Below are 10,331 nucleotides of genomic sequence, written 5' to 3'. Positions count from 1 at the left end.
TATGGCACTGGGGACTGAGCCCAGGGTGCTGCGCCACTGAGTCCCCGTCCCTGTACACATTTAAGAATTCTGAGACAGGCTCTCGCCTGCTGGCCTGGGGCTTGGGGTCCCCTGCCTCAGTTTCCTGAGTCGCTAGAATGACAGGCATGTGGCACGTGCTGTGTCAGTTCCCTTTGAGAGGCTATCAGGAGTGTCAGAAGAGAGGAGAGGGAGAACAGGCCACGTGTGGGAGTGACAGCCGCATCCATCTTGGAAAGGCCAGGACGACCGAACAGCTGACATCTCAGCCCAGCGAGCCTGATTTTGGACTTGGGGCTTCAGAGCTGTGGATAACAAGTACATGCCTTTTTATTCATTTATTTATTTATTTTGGTGCTGGGGATGGAACCCGGGGCCGGTGCTCCACACCCCAGCCCTTTTTATTTTTTTTTTAATTTGAAGACAGGGCCTCGCTAAGTTGCTTAGGACCTCGCTCAGTTGCTGAGGCTGGCCTCAAACTTGCCATCCTCCTGCCTCAGCCTCCCCATCCCTGGGATCACAGGCGCGGCAAGCGCGTGCTATTTTAAGCTACCAAGTGTGTAGCCGTGGGCTGCAGCAGCCACAGGAAGCTCAGACACGGTCAGAAAGCTCCTGGCAGCATCTTCCCAGTGCCGCCCCCTCCCTCCTCCCGCTAGGACAGAAGGACAGTGGAGAGGGACTTCTAGGATCTCCCAGCTCCGCTAGCCCAGGCCAGACACAGAGAGCGACCTGCCTCCATCTTGCAGGCGAGTCGGGGACGGGGGCATCTTCTGGGCAGGTCCCTGGGCTGCCTGGTCTGTTCTTCTGGCCTCTAGCGCTGGGCAGCTTGGTGGGAACCCATTTTCCAGGTGAGGAAGCTGAGGCTGCACCCCCAGGCCCCAGCCTCCAGCCGCCTTCTTGGAAAGGCCCCCCCTCCCCTGGCTCCCCGTGTTTACCCAGCGGACAGGGGCCAGCGGGGTCTGGGAAAGCCACGCCGGAGCCCAGTCCAGCTGCGGCGGGGGATGGGAGAGCAGCTCCTCCGTGACCTTCAGCCTGGGAAAACTCTGAGCCCTTCCTGTCCCCGCCTGCGGCAGCCCCATCCCCACAGCTGCGAGAAATTCCCGGGGGGCGGGGGCAGCGTCCAGTGGAGCTGGGAGGGGGAGGGGCCTAGACTGGAGGGGTTGACCCCCGACCCCACTGGTCCCTGGGGAGATCCTGGATTACCGGAAGCCTGGGCTCTGGGCTTGTCTGAGGACCGCCTGCCCAGGCTTCCAGTGGCCCCGCTCGGCCTCCTGTGAGGGTCCACACCCAGTGGCCTCCTTGACCCACACAGCAGCCCTGCAAAGACAAGACCGCTGTTGTCCCAGTTTACAGGCGAAGAAACCGAGGCCCAGAGAGAGGAGAGGACTGGCCAAGGTCAAGGTCCTGCAGAGGCCACGCTGGACTCTGCTTACTGCTCGCGAGCTCTCAGGGGAGACTCTGGAGCTGACTCCGGCACGTTCTAGTCCCAGCCGTGCTGTGGGTCATTGAGCAAACCCCCTCCCTGAGCCCCCCCTTGCTCATCTGCAAACTAGAAGACACCGGTGTCTTTCTCATGGGGCACCACACGGAGCCAACGAGCGAGCCCTGTGCCCAGCACTAGGTCATGCCCACTTACAAAACACACTAGGGAGCTTGTTGGAAACTCATAGGTGCAGGGCCTGGGGGTGGCGACTTCAACAGGCTGTGCAGGAGGTGCAGGAGTGGCCACATGTGTCCCTGCGAAGGAGTGAGCCAGCAAGGTGGGGGCTGCCTGGCGTGCCCCAGCAACACCAAGGAGTGAGTGTTCCCTGGGTCAGGGTTAGTGGCACTGCGGCGGCATTAGGAGAAACCTGAGAGCGGGTGGGGTGCTGCGGCCTGGGCGGGCCTCAGCTCTCACTGGAGTGGAGTGGGGGTCGCTGCAGGGCGTCCTCACTGCCAACCAAACCTCTAGCTGGAGTAGCCCCCCAGGCCTCGCGAGAGGGAACACCCCTCCCAATGCTCCAGGAAACCCGAGAATCAGAGTGTTGTAAGGTGTCACCCGGGGACCCTCGAGGTGGCTGGCTGCTTCACAGAGGAGGACAGGGGCTGGAGAGGGGGCTGGGGCGGGTCCTCCTGGTGGTGAACGGGACGTTTTGTTCTTCTGGGTCACATCCAGGGAGTCCCCAGGGGAGTGCTGTGCGTGGCCCTTTGCTGAAGGCCTCTCCCACGGAGGGCCCTTCTCCACTGTTCGGGGACACAAGTGGCACAGACGCTCCCTGTGCTCTGGGGACCGGGTCTCCCTCCAGGCTGCCCTCCCGCCGGCTCTGCCATGCCAGCCTCCTCCGCTGTCCTCCCGCCTGCTCGGCCCAGCCTCCTGCGAGACGCAGTCACAGAGGCACCTCGGAGCTCAGCCTGGGAACCAGAGCCCCCGCGGGTGGGCCACACCGATGCCACCCAGTGCAGAGCGCCGTTTCTGCCCGCCCCTCGCCTGCGGTCCCCCTTTATTCTCCACAGTGAACTGTCTCCGTCTGACAAACGAGAAGGACGGGGACAACTTCCACTGGACAGTTGTCAGCTGCTTAACTCTAAGAGCAATTGTCCTTGTGCAAATGTGGACGCCAGGGCTCTGCGGCCACCGCCTGCCCTGTCTGCTCTACCCAGCGCTGCTGAGCGCCCGCCCCTTCCCAGGCCCGGCCACCGTCCCCGGCGACTATCCGCCACAGGTGGTCGCCTGCCAGGACCCAGGGCTCCTTCCCTCCTTCCCGGGCGTCCTCAGGGAGACCCGCGCGGAGAGCACCCGGCGCCGCTCTGACCCGGCCTTGGACGCTCCGCCAGGCGCAGACCCGCTCCCGACCCTCCACTCCCGACCAGTCTGGGGTGAGAGTGTGCCGCGTGGGCGTGGCCCTGGGGACCCCGCATCTTATTGGCGACAGGGACAAGCAGCGCCAGGAGCCAGGAGCAGGGGGGCCTTGGGAAGAAGAGTCACGTCCAAGAGGCCAGCCTGCCCCGGACCTGGTGCCTCAGTTTGCTCATCTGGGCGACACGTGGACACCCCCACCAGCCCTCCCCTCCCCCTTCCTCGCGGGACCCACAGGGTGGGACTGAGCCCCGTTCCAGCGGGGTCGGTGGGGGCCCAGGAGCAGGAACCTGGACTGTACGGAGGCCTCTGCTGACCTTCCACCAAAGGGCCCTTCCGCAGCCCGCAGCCCAGGGCCTTGTCACCCACACGGTAAAGGTCAGGATCGATGGGGGCTGCCAGGCGCGGCCCGCGCCTTATCTCACTTATCGCTCACTCCTCGGCGGTGCTGGGGCACGCCAGGCAGCGCCCACCTTGCTGGCTTACTCCTTCGCAGGGACACATGTGGCCACTCCTGGGAGGCCTGCACAGCCTGTTTAAGTTGCCACCCCTCCGCAGACAGGAGGCCAGATAGTGGCTGAGCTCAGGGATTCTGGAGCCCCCGTTGTATTGGCTCAAATCCGCGCTTACTACTTCCAAAGCTGTGTGACCTTGGGCAGGTGACCAACCACGCTGAGTCTTGGTTTCTAAATCAGGATAGCAGTAGCACCTGCTTCTTGGGGTCCATGAGGGACTGAACACAGTCACAGAGACTGTCACCTAGAACCATGCCTGTCACTGAGTAATGCTCAACAAATGCCATCTCTTAAAGTCGGTGAGGAAATGGAGGCTCAGAGAGGCAAAGGAACTCGTCTGGGGTCCACCAGCCAGGAGATTCCAACCCAGGTGCTCTGGCGTGGGAGCCCTTGTGTGGAACAGACGCAATGCTGCTCTAAAGGACGGTGACCTGGCTGCGCCCTCAGCCGATCTGGCACACAAGGGTCTGGATTCCACGGCTGTCTGAGCCAGAGGACGCGGGAGGCTGCTCTGGCTGACCTCCAAGGTCCGCTGCCATTGCTGAGGCTGGAGGCTTCTCCCTGGGAGCCCCTGCCGCGGGGCTGCTGACCCAGGCGCTGAGGTAGCAGCACGTGCACATGGGGGCCCTTGAACATGTGCAGAGCCCTGCCCCCGCCTCCCACAGGGTGCAGCTCCCAGGGCTCCCTGCACAGCCCCTGGGGGAGGCGCCCCCGCAGGCTCTGCTCCCTGAGGTGCATGTGACAGGCGGGTGGCGTGGGAGGGAGGAGGAGCCCAGCTCAGGGCTGAGTGACAGCCTTCCCAGGCACGCAGGGCCTTGAAGGCGGAAACAGAGACCGCTGCTGGGTCACCCTCCGGCTTGGCGAGCCCTGGGCCAGCTTCATTCCCCGGGCCTCGCTTCGCTGGTCCATCCAGTGTGGACAATGGCCCTGACCCTGGGGACGCCTTGGCCCGTGGCGAGGTCACACAGAAAGAGCACGCGTGTGCCACCTCTGGCCTCGGGACACCCTCAGTTCCTGCCCAGCCTCCATCCCCTTGGAGGCCGGGAGGGACTCAGGGCTGAGCAGGAAGGGACACCCTTGGGCCTCCTTGCAGGGCAGGAGTTCAGCAGCGTGGGTGGCTGGAGGTTGCACTGGGCAGGTGAAGGGACCCCAGGTTCCTGACATCGGGACCCCTGCTCAGGACAATGTGCCGGGTGACCCTGCAGGCGGAGTGGACGGCCCCTCACGCACGCCGGGCCCCGGCCTGCCCTTGATCCTGGGTCCCCTCCCGAGCCTGCTGCTGGCTGTGGCAGTTGCCCCTGGGTGAGGTCTCCACCCCCAGGGCTGACAGGCAAAGCAGGGCCCCCCAGCTGCTCCCTCCTCGGACCCGTGGGCACCTCCCGTGGGCCAGACCTGGCGCTGGGGAGGCGCAGTGGACCGCGCCTTGCGGGTTCCGGAGGGGACGGGCAGGCCGAGCATCCAGCCCTCATCTGAAAACGTGAAATCCAAAATGCTCCAAAGTCTGAGGCCTCCTGGGCACCGACCGAGGTCGCCTGACGCCGTGTGACGTTTTGCCGTGGAGATGCAGATGCGTTGAGAGTGTGGGGTGGAGTCCCTTCAGGCTCCGCGTCCAAGGTGCATGTGCCACGAAAATGAATTTAAAGCCTAGATTTGGGTCCCCTCCCTGAGACGGTTCCTCGTGTGTCTGCCAGTGCTCCAAAATCTGAACAAATCTGAAATCCCTTGAGCACTTGCAGTAGGGGATCCTCTGGCTGTGACAGGGACTCGTGGACATTGTCAAGGAAATGACGATGGGGTGATCGAGGGGCCGCGGGCCGCAGGCTGAGGGGGGTCTTCTTCCAGGATAAGACCTTGAGCAGGGCCCTGGAAGCACTGAGGTGGAGCCCATGGACCCCAGCCAGGGCGCTCCGGGCAGAGGGCAGGGCGGGGGCAGGCCTCTTGGCGCGTTCAAGAATCTGCAAGGACTGGGGAGTCCAGTGAGCCGGAGGTGAGGCCAGACGAGGAAAGGTGGGGTGCGGGGAGGTGACACAGAACTTGGTAAGGAATCCTGGGCTTCCAGGGAGCAGGAAAGAAGGAAACTGGGCCCAGGTTTGCCTCACTGAGTCCCCTGTCCCCGAGGACAGCAGGCACCTCACCTCAGCCGTGGACAGAACACACCTGAGATTCCCAGGCAGAGAGTCACCTGGCCCAGCCCACTCTGTCCCCACAGCCCACGTGGTGAATGGAGAAGCTGAGGCTCAGAGAGGGAAAGTGACACCACCCCACGGCCCCCCGAATCCCGAGGTGACTCCCGCGCTGGCACTCGGCGGCGCTTTTTCAAAATGATGTTTGTGAGACTTAGTCTCAGTCAAGACAGCTAAGACGGGACGGTGGGGATGCTCGGCTGCCTGCGAGCCAGAAGAAAGCTCCGCTGCTGCCAAGGCTCCTCTCGTGGGTGCAGTAAGCAGGCTTCAGCCCCAGAAATCACCCAGCCTCGCTCAGGGTTCGCCACGAGTGGCTCTTTGGATCTGAGCCGAGGAGGGCTTTGGGGGTGTGCTGCTGATGGGGGCCAACTCACATCCAACCCCAAGTGGAACACCTTAGATTTCCAGGAAACAGGGCTGGGTCCTTCCATTAACGTTTACTAAAGAGAAGGGTCTTCCTGAGGTGACCCTCTGAATGCCTGGGGAGGTGGACACACGTGGAGCCAGGAAGAGTAGGATTTTCAGGGGAGCACCACAAGGAGAAAGGACTGCTGAAAAGTTAGCAGAAGGAATATGTTTTGTACTCTGTATGAAATGTCACTCCCCCTCCCAGAGTTGGTCCAGTCACATGAAAGCAAGAAGGATTCTGCATTAGTCAGTTTTCACCAGGTTGTGCTGCATAACAAGCATCCCCTGGTCTTTTTCTTGCGGTGATTTTGCCATTTCTTTGTTGCTGGTTTTGTACGTCAGCAGCAGGGTGAGCAGCTGCGGCAGCTCCCAGCCAGGCTGTGGTCAGGTCCAGGGCTGCCCAGGCGTTTCTCCTGCCAGGATCCAGCCTAGGGAGTGGCTCTTACCTTGTAGGGCATATTCTCGTAGCAGAGAGCAGGGATGCGAGTAGGATGGGGTGCATCTTACAGCCTTCCCTGGAGGCAGTCGCACAGCCTCTTAGGCCCACGTTTTGGGGAGAAATCAAGTAACATGGCCAAGCCCAACTTCCTGGGCAGAGCTGGTGCCCAACGGTGCAGCTCACTACTGTGTAGGAGAGCGGCGGGCCGAGTGGATTTTAAACCAGTCTCGCGAGACTCTGGGGATTTCCAGAGCCTCTCGGACCCCGGTGGGCAGCAGGAAGTTCAAGTGGCCGGGCTCCACGACTCCCACCGTCAGCACCCCACCCCGCTTCATCTGCTGGGTCCCCCGGAAGTCTTCCTTAAAGCTGCTGAGGAAACGTTGCATTAAAAATAAACAAATCAATGATCTAATATCCCCCCCACCACAGAGGAAGACCAAGGCCTCCGAAGGGAGATCAGGAAGCGGACGGGTGGCCGAGCCGGGAACGTGACCTGCAGGCGCCTCTCCCTACGGCCGCCTGGGCCATCGGCTCTCAAGACTTCAACGTTTGCATCCTAGGAAAGACACAGATAATAGATTTTAAAGGCGTATAGAGTTGCCCTCGATCTCCACGGGGGATTGCCTCCCAGACCCCTCCCCACGGATCCCCAAATCCCCTGATGCTGGAATGCCTTATAGAAAACGGTGCTGTATTTACAGAGGACCCACACAGTCTTCTCGCACACTCCAGATCATCTCTAGATCACAGTTAATACCGCGGAACGCTACACAGTAGTTGTCACACTGTATCGTTTAGGGGATGGTCCCAAGAAAAAATAACCTGTGCCTTCAGAGCAGATGCGCGTTTTCCCCTAATAGCTCCTATCTTCCTTGTAGGCAGGTGGAGTGTGTGTATACACAAAGTGTGACAGGGGCTAGGGAGAATTAAAAAACAGAGGGGAGGAATAAATAGTTCCAGAGGGGTTATTTGGGATGGAGCAGCTAAAAAGCCCTCTTTGGATAGGTGAGATTGAAGCAAAGACCTGGACAAAGCAAGAGAGAAAGCCATGTGTATATCTGGAAGCAGAGACGGTGGGGAAAGCAGGTGCAAAGGTCCTGAGGTTGCTGGAACCCGGTGAGTTGAAGGCACAGCAAGGTTTGAGCTGGAGTGTCTAGAGGCCGGTTTGTGGCTGAGGAACTGGGGACGCCTGTGGAGGATTTGGGTTAGGGAGAAGACGATCTGCTTGGCATCCTGGGAAGAACCGAGGGCGGAGAGACTCAAGGAAGAGGCTCTTGCCTGTGCGCCGGCAGGTGGTGGGTGGCTCAGAGACACTGGGGCTGTTTTCAGCATTTGGCTGGAACGATCCATCCCAGCACTGACTGCTTCACAGAAGGCAGACTCTCCGAGAAGGCAGGACAGTGGGCGTCCATCCCCAGGACACCAACCATCTGCAGCAGCAGGCAGGAAGCGGGCGGCGGGTCCTCCGAGGGACTCTGGCTGGACTGCCAGGACATGAATGAGCCCAGGGGTGGCAGTCGGGACCTGCAGTTCCACACACCCAGGGCTGGCACAGGTGCCACAGACCTCCCCCACACACACCTCCTTGTTCCCCCAGCCGCCCTGTCCCCCTCTTCCTTTGGCAAATTGGACGAGGTCCTTGAAGGGTGGCCCTCTCCCCTAGTTTAACTCTGTTACCTCACCTCCCCAGGAAGCCTTCCCAAGTGTCCCCACCTGGACTTCACCTGCGACGCACCCCAGTGGCCCTCAGCAGGACTGTGGCGTACCCCTGTTGCTGCACAGCAGGCCCCAACAGTCCTGGGGCCCCTCGCTGCGCCCCACCCAGGGCAGGGGCTGGGGCTGAAGCTGCTTTAGGGCTCTTGCTTGGACCTCCCCTTGGGCTTGGGTTCCTTGGCATTTTCCGGCAGGGAAATATCAAGGGCCCAGAGGTGGGGTTTTGTTTTTGTAGAAGGAAAGAAAATATCCAGGCGACACCTTGCGGGTCCCAGGGGGCTGGGCCCTGGGGAGGAGGGTGCCAAGGAAGAGCTGCCGGCCAGAGTGGGCCAACCCAGCTCTCAGGGAGTGACCAGGCCAGGGTGACCAGCGGGGTCTGGTGCAAGCTCTTCTGTTTGATACCTGGGGACTGTGGCCTTGATAGGAGGGGACACCCAGGCCTAGACCTCCAGCTCGGCTGCTCCTGGGTTCCTGATGCAGACTGCGAGGGTCAATGGCCCTTGTTGTTTTAAGCCACTAGGTTTCAGGACAGCTTGTTATGCAGCGCAGGGGGAGCCATAAGCGCATCAGCTTCGTCCTGCCAAGTGAGGCTTCCCAGGCCCTTGGCAGCTTCTCAAAATCACTCCGATCCCCAAAGACTAGAGATTCATCCTTGCAGGGGCTTCAGGATGTCATCTCACGAGGACTAACCGGCTGGTCTCTTGAGAGTTTGGAGGGAGATGGTGGGGACACAGCGGGAGCCGTGAGAGGGACAGACATGGACACTGCCGGAAGAGGGGTTGAGAGGACCAGCCTTGGGCTGAAGGCTCCCTGGAGACTGGCCTCTGTTGCCCACTAGCCCTGACTCCCACCAGAGCCTCAGCCTCTGCAGGCGGCAGGCTCCTTATCTGTCTTAGGGTTGACCGACAGGGCCACGAGAGGGGGACACTCTGTCCCCCCACTGCAGCAGCTAGAAGGAGTTTTCTAAATTGAAAATCTGATCAATGCGCTTGAAACCGATTGGCGCCTGGTGCTGCTCAGATACAGGTGGAGTCCCCGGCCTGCGCATCGCTGGGACCTGGCCCTGCCTGGCCGGCGCCTCCTTCACCCGGTGTTAACCACGCAGCCACCCTTGGGTTGCTCGAAGGTGCCACGGCTGCCTCTCGCCTCGGGCCCTGTGGCTGGCACCGGCTCTTCCCACCTCCCACCTGCTGGCTCCGCCTCCCACCTGCTGGCTCCGCCTCCTTCCACCTCAGCTGGGCCGGGCACCGCCCTCTTCGCTGCGGGTGCTCCCCGTGGTCCTCATCACCTCCTCTAGTTCCGGGGTGTTTGCAGGATAAATTGGGATGCACGCCCCCGATTCCACTCCGTCTTCAGGAGCTCTGGGGGCCTGGGGACTCGGGCCAGCCATGCCTCACAAGGCCAAGGGTGGTGGCTCTCTGCTGGTCCTTAACTTTGGCCGAGCCTCCACCTGCCTCTAGAGTGTTCTAAAGATCTGAGGCCTGAGCTTTGGCGGCCCACACCTGTCATCCCAGCCACCAGGAGGCTGAGGCAGGAGGATCGCAAGTTCAAACCAGGCCGCCAGCTTCTCGGGACCCTGTCTCAAAATGAAAACACAAGGGGCTGGGGGTGTGAAAATACAACAGGCGGCTCCCGGGGAACCTCCCACCCGGCTGCCAAGGGCTCCTTCTTGGAGGTCCCCGGTCTATGATGCCTTGGGCCAGCCCCCTGCCCACGGGCACCCCAGAGATGCTCTCTCCAGTTCTCCGGGGGAGGGGGTGTGGGTGGTAGAGCACCCTGGGTTCATACCCAGTACCCCACCCCTCCCAGACTTTTTTTGGTGCCTACCCAAAGAGGTCTTGGTAGGGGACAGGAGCGCTGGACATCAGAATGAGTCCACATTGTCCAGGCCAAGCCGGGACCGAGGGCCTGGCAGAGCCTCCCACCAGGGGCCACCTCACGGCCTGGAACCGCGGGCTGTGAGTCACGAGGGGAGCAGGGCCTGCTGGGGCCTGGCCCTGCGCTCAGCCCCGGCCACTGGCTCGTGGGATCCTTGGGAGCGTCTTAGAGGAGGGTGGTGTGAGCATCCCCGTCTCCCAGATGGGAAGACAGAGGCTTGGAGCCACCAGGCCTCTGGCACTGACCCCGCCACAGGCGGCAGAGCCAGGATCTGAGCCCCGGGTACCGCGGCTCCAGGGTGGAGGTGCTCGGCCCCCACTCTGTTGCCAGGGATGGTGGGG

The sequence above is a fragment of the Callospermophilus lateralis genome, chromosome 4 (assembly GCF_048772815.1).
Source record: "Callospermophilus lateralis isolate mCalLat2 chromosome 4, mCalLat2.hap1, whole genome shotgun sequence".
Taxonomy (NCBI): domain Eukaryota; kingdom Metazoa; phylum Chordata; class Mammalia; order Rodentia; family Sciuridae; genus Callospermophilus; species Callospermophilus lateralis.
This window is presented reverse-complemented; position numbering follows the sequence as displayed.